The following is a 6,000-nucleotide window of genomic DNA, read 5'->3' as shown; positions in this document are numbered from 1 at the left end:
AAGCTATAGAAATTTAAAGAACAAACTTTTTTTTTTCAACAAGTCTTCAAGTAAGCAGAGACTTGAACAACTGCTGGGGGTTTTCTAGGGCAGGAAGTGGAAGGGACCTGGCGTGAGGAGGCCGGCTTGGTCGGGGCCCTCATTCTTCCAGTGAGGCTGCAGGGGCACACAGAGGAAGCTGAGTCAGCTGGGCTCACCAAGACCCCGTGGTTCTGAAGCGATCACTTGAGTCTTCTGTGAGAAGGTGGAAAGTCAAATGCTGCTATTCCCACAGGCCCTCCTGGGCACTGGCTCTGTGGTTGGCCAAGGCTGACCTCAGGGCCGTGTGGTTCCCTTCTGTGGCTTGGCTGACAGAAGTAGTCAGTGTGGTACTCTACACCAGCCTACGTACCTTTTGGAGTTCACGGTAGGGAGTCAGAGCAAGGGGCCTGGAAGACACCATAATGACTCCACTTCAGCCTTCCACTCATGATCTCACTCTGCCTTGGTTGATCTCTTGGTTGTAAATTGCTGGGAACCTTCAGGACAGCATTCAGGATGAGGATCTCAGAGGAGACAGAGGAAGCCTGGCTCTAGAGACCTCTAGAAGGCCATGGATCCTCACAGCATAAGGCCAGAGTCTTCTGGAGAACAGGAGTAACCCTGGGCCCCAGCCTAGGCAACAGAGGGCTCAAACCTGGAGGCCGGGTGACAGATCGAAGGATGCAAAATTCACCAGTCTTGTCTTAGGGCTTGAGGCCAGAAAGGAGTAAAGAAGGCCCAGTCACCTAAGAGGATGGTTGACCCAGATGTCAGGGGCCATGTCTTCCTGGAGCTGCCAATCAAGCCCTTTGGCTGAAGAGCACACTTGTGCTGTGGAATCAGATCCACCACATTCATGGTCATGCGTAGGCAGATATCCACTCTCTGAGCTTCCATTCTTTCTCCTCTTCCTAGGACATATGTACCTCAACATATGTGGTTGTTGCCAGTATCAACATTGGTATATCTAATGGAAACTTCTATTAAAATGGTTCTCAACAAAAGGGAGCCATATCAGTACATCTATGGCCCTTGGGCCCTCAGAAGCAGAGGAAACTTGGCCTTGATTTGATTGATGCAGATTGCAAAGAGGTGGTTTGCTGCCAATGCTAAAGTCAGAGGATGGCTGCCTTAGAGTGTCAGAGTCACAGCAGAGTCTAGAAGGCAGGAACAGATGCCAGTGCTCTGGGTGACTGTTGGAGTCCTGCTTAATGATCATGAGCCACAGACAGACAGACAGACAGACAGAGCTCCAGAAGCCCTATAAAGCCATATGCCAGCAGGATTTACAGGTAGACTATCTATAGATTCTCAGAGGGTGGGGCTGACTCTCTGGTTCAAGACTCTCTTCCATATCCTTCCTTTCCCTGCTCAGGTGATGACCCCAAGACACTCTATCTTTGTGCAGCTCCAGAGCAACCCCTGAAATGCTAACCTTCCCACTGATCCCATGAACAAACCACCTCTTCCAGTTATGGGTTGAGTTATGTTCCCACAAAATAAGATGTTAGCCAGGCACTGGTGACTCAAATCTATAATCCTAGCTACTTGGGAGGCTGAGATCAGGAGGATCAGGGATCAAGACTAATCCAGGAAAATAGTTTACAAAACCAGTGTCCTCATGAAAGAGGGAAGTCAGAGACGTTCAGGTATGGAGGGCAGATGATATGAAGAGACACAGGGAGAAGATGGTTGTGGAGAGATGGGGGGCTAGAGGGAGGCACCTACTAGCCAATGAACACAGAAGACTTCAGAAAACCACTAGAAGCTGGAAGAGGTGAGGAAGAGATCTGCCCAGAGTCCAGAGTCTCTGAGGGGACGTGGCACTGCCAACACCTGGGTTTTGCTCCAATGAATTGTTTCATCTGCTAAATGAAGCCTTTCTCAATGATCCTGTAAACTTATTCTCTCATCTTAGACAGCAGGAAGGAATCTGAAATATACTGTACTTCCACAGGTCATCAAGCTCAACTTACAATGGCACTCAGCCCCATGGTTACCTGGGTATTTCCTAAAAATGGCGCAGGCAATTAATTGCTTACCTGCCTGATGAATCCACCTGGTTCCTTTCCTGGACCTTCAATAACTTTGATGGGTATGCAGACCATCTGAGGATTTTTTAAAATGCAGGTTTCAGTTCAGTAGTTCTGGGGTCAAGCTTGAGATTCTGAAGACAGTGCTCTGAGTTGCTGAGGCCGTAAAAATCTCCCTGACTGCCCTGGAAGTAGACTGTCCCCAGCCTCAGGGGTCCACAACCCTTGGTGTGGCTCTTCAATGCGCCCAATGGCTTTCTGGCCTGGTCTCCTCCAGAGCTAGCTCTAACTGCCCTGAGGACAGAGCTACAGCTCACTTTCCAGAGATCCTTTCTCCCCAGGATGGCAGCTCCCTGGCATGGCTTGCACCTGACTTGGCTCTAGGATTCTGCAGCAGCCTAGACAGCACATAGCACATGGGAATAATCAAAACCTACTTGCAGAATAAGCAGATAGCCAAACCCTTGCATTCCCAACCCTCAGCCCCACTGCAGCAGTGTTATGTTAGTCCTGCTTTTGTTGCTGTGACAAAATACATGACATAAACTTAAAGGGGAATTATTTTGGTTCACTGTTTCAGAGATTTCAGGAAGTCCATAGTCCTTGGTTTCATTGCTTCTGGGCCTATGGGGAGAAAGAACATCATGGCGGAAGTATGAGACAGAGAGGGCCCCCGAAAGATACTCCTCCCATCAGGCTCCACTTCCTAAAGTTTCCAGAACCTCTTGAAATAGTGTCACCAGCTTCAATACCTGGACCTTTGGGGAAACACTTCATATCCAAGTGAGAAGTGTTCAGTATACAGGAGGTTCCCACCTCAAAAATAAATTTGTTCGGTGAAATTCCTTGTATGTAGGATGTTGTTGACATGTGTGTTATTCACAAATATTTAGTGAGTGACTACTTTGTACCAGGCATTGGAGATAGCATGATAAAAAGCACAATGTCCCTGACTTCCTGTAACTTACATCCTGAGTGTAACAGAACTTCATGGGACACTTGCCTTGGCCTGATGTTATTATACTAAGTGCTCAGTGTGCATGGACAGATTCTGTCCTTGCCACAACTATACAAGACAAGTAGAATTGTTACTCCATTGTACAGCTGAAGCTGCAACTCTACGGGGTTGAGCAAGTTCAAGGCCATTCAGTTTGTCAAACTGGTGACACCAAAGTCCAATCCCAAGTGTCAGCTCCAGCTCATTGTTCAGCCTTAACTGGAATGGGGGCGGAGGGATTCCAGAAGGTGATGTAGAAATAACAGGAGGGGCAGAAATCTCACAAATTAGAATGGTCAGTGGAGAGATCAAGTATACCTGTCCCCTTCCCTGACGCCAGTCAACCCTTCAAACAATGCCAGCCCCAAATTTTGGGGTTCACAGTGGTGATGTTTACAGGGAAAACATAAAGAACCCCGGAGTGAACAAGAGGTTACTTGAGTATACTCCTCCTTAAGGAATACAATAAAGTCAATCATTTCTTCATTCTGCAAGTGTCTATGGGGCACCTGCTGAATGCCAGGCACCATTGCAGCACTGTGGAGAAAGGTGTGAGCAAATCACTCAGAACTCACTGCCCTGACAAAGATTGTTGGCTTGCAAGGGAGCTAGAAATTAACCCAACTGGTCAGATAAATAAATACACAGCAATATGAATGAATAAATAGATGTAAAATACTCTACAGAGAAGCACACAGAAGGAGGGTAGGGAACACCAGGACCAGCAAGCAGGACCTACTCAATGCCTACTCAATGGTTGCATCAGCTTCCTCCTAGCTCTCAGCATTGTGTGGTGTTATGGGATAATTTCCTAACCGCTGTGCTTGTTACTAGTTCAAGCCCAATGGACACACATTTCTTGAGCACCTACATGTGTCAGACACTGCTGCCTTCCCTTAACTGTTCATCTCCTTCCTTGAGTTACTTCATTCCTTCCTCCAGGTGTGTTATCCACCTGTCACCCTCCTTTCTCTAGGCTGGTAAAAAGAGAAAAGGGAAGAAATTGCTTTTCCACCAAGCATGGATTCAGGAGATATTTAATGAGCCCCTGATAAGCCTAAGAAGCATGTGTGCTTCACTTGTTGTTTATCAAATACTTCCATAGCTGTGAATTCTCTTGGGGTCCAATAGTCCCATGATGAAGGTAGAGGAGGAATCACTTCATTCTGTTTATTCATGTCGCATCCCTTTGGAATAAGATTTGTGGATATTTATAGAAAATAATCGTACCCAGTAAGGTTATTGTAACCACTTCAGAAGTGAGGAGACATAGTCCAAAAAGTACATGAGATGTGCCCAACACCACAAAGTGAACAATAAAGCTGGACTCAAAGCCTTCCAACCATAAACCCAGCTTTCCCTTCTACCATGCGCAAGTCACCTTGTACCATTGTCTGCCCAGTTCCAGGTGCCCAGATGTACAAGGAGGAAGCAGAGACGGTTCTGTTCTCACATGTAAAGACCATAAGCCACAACTTAAACCATGGAGACATACAGGGATGGTTTTGGAGTAGCCCGTGGTAAGTAGATGGACAAAAGCTAAGATGGAATTTTGGTGGGGAAAATCCTAATGGGCTCGGTGAAGGAGAGGATAACGTGGACTATTTAGAGGGACTAATGACAAGTACATGCATTGTGGTTAGAAAACACCAGAAATGTGTCAAAAACTCCATCATGGCTTCCCTCCTACCTCTTACTACCAGCAGTGACGTGGCTTTTCCCAAACCACTACAACACAGGACTATTCCGGGGGCTCCTTGCTGGTTCTCTTTCACAACTGGGTCATAATAGGTTTCCAGGTAGAGAAAGGGGAGTAGGAAAAAACAGCATTATTAGATCCCTACCGTATACCAGAAGCTGTTCTCTACAAACGTTGTGCCATTCAATCCTCACAATAATTCTGCCAGATAATGATTATTACTCATTTTTCAGATGAAGAAATGGAAGCTTAGAGACTAGGTGGTAAGCCAAGCTCAAACAATTAACAAATTGAGAAATTGATTTGAACCCAAAATCACTGGAGGCCAAAGACAGGTCTCTCTGAGACTCTACACTCTGAACTATGTTATACATCCAAAGATCAAGCAGTTTCTGTTCTGTGAATGACTGTGAAGTTGTGAGCCAATAATCCATCACTTGAAGAATCAGCAAATCAAAAAGGAACAGAGGAAGGGGGCAAAGGGGACAGTGTGATCAAAGTACATTATACACATATCTGAAGATGTCGTAATGAAGCCCATTATATTGTTCAATCAATATATACTCATAAAAAAGAGAAAGAAAAGAATGAACAAGTCAAATAATCTAAACTATATTTACAAAACTAAGTCACAAAGAAAGTGTTACAACTAAAGAGACATGTACAATTTAATGTAGCCAAAGATTTTCCTTGTGGTAGAAACGTTGGTTTAATCACCATAGCTCCTTAAATTCTATGAGAAAGACTTCTAAGACATGAAAGGTCCTGTTTAAGTTTGTGCCTGTCAGACCACACAAAGGCAATTACGACAGTCCATTGACTCATGAACATGAATGTGGGCATTGCTAAATATTTACACAAACACATTGATTACTTACATTTATAAACTTATGGGAAGCACCAGGCTGTTCTGTAGCACAATGCTGGAAAAAAAATGAGGTTCTTCACAAACACAGCAATCAGTCCATATTCACTGTTCATTAGACTAACGCTTGAGATAATCTCCAGTTTGTTTGCAAAGATGGTTCACTTCTGCACCAACACATCTGTGGTGGAGGCAGAGCGGGTGTGTTTGGAGGGAGGTGTGCTTTAGTCTAGAGGGGCTTTCAGCATTTCTAAGCTTGGAAACAAACCCAGCAGCAACAACAAAACCAGTATCAGCAGTAGCAGAAGCAAAAATCATTTCCAGAAGATCAGCTTTGCTTCCCTCGGTTGTTAGGTAGAAAGAAAATAGCCTTGTCGCTAGAGAG

The sequence above is a fragment of the Castor canadensis genome, chromosome 12, assembly GCF_047511655.1.
Source record: "Castor canadensis chromosome 12, mCasCan1.hap1v2, whole genome shotgun sequence".
Lineage (NCBI taxonomy): Eukaryota > Metazoa > Chordata > Mammalia > Rodentia > Castoridae > Castor > Castor canadensis.
Note: the sequence above shows the minus strand (reverse complement) of the source record.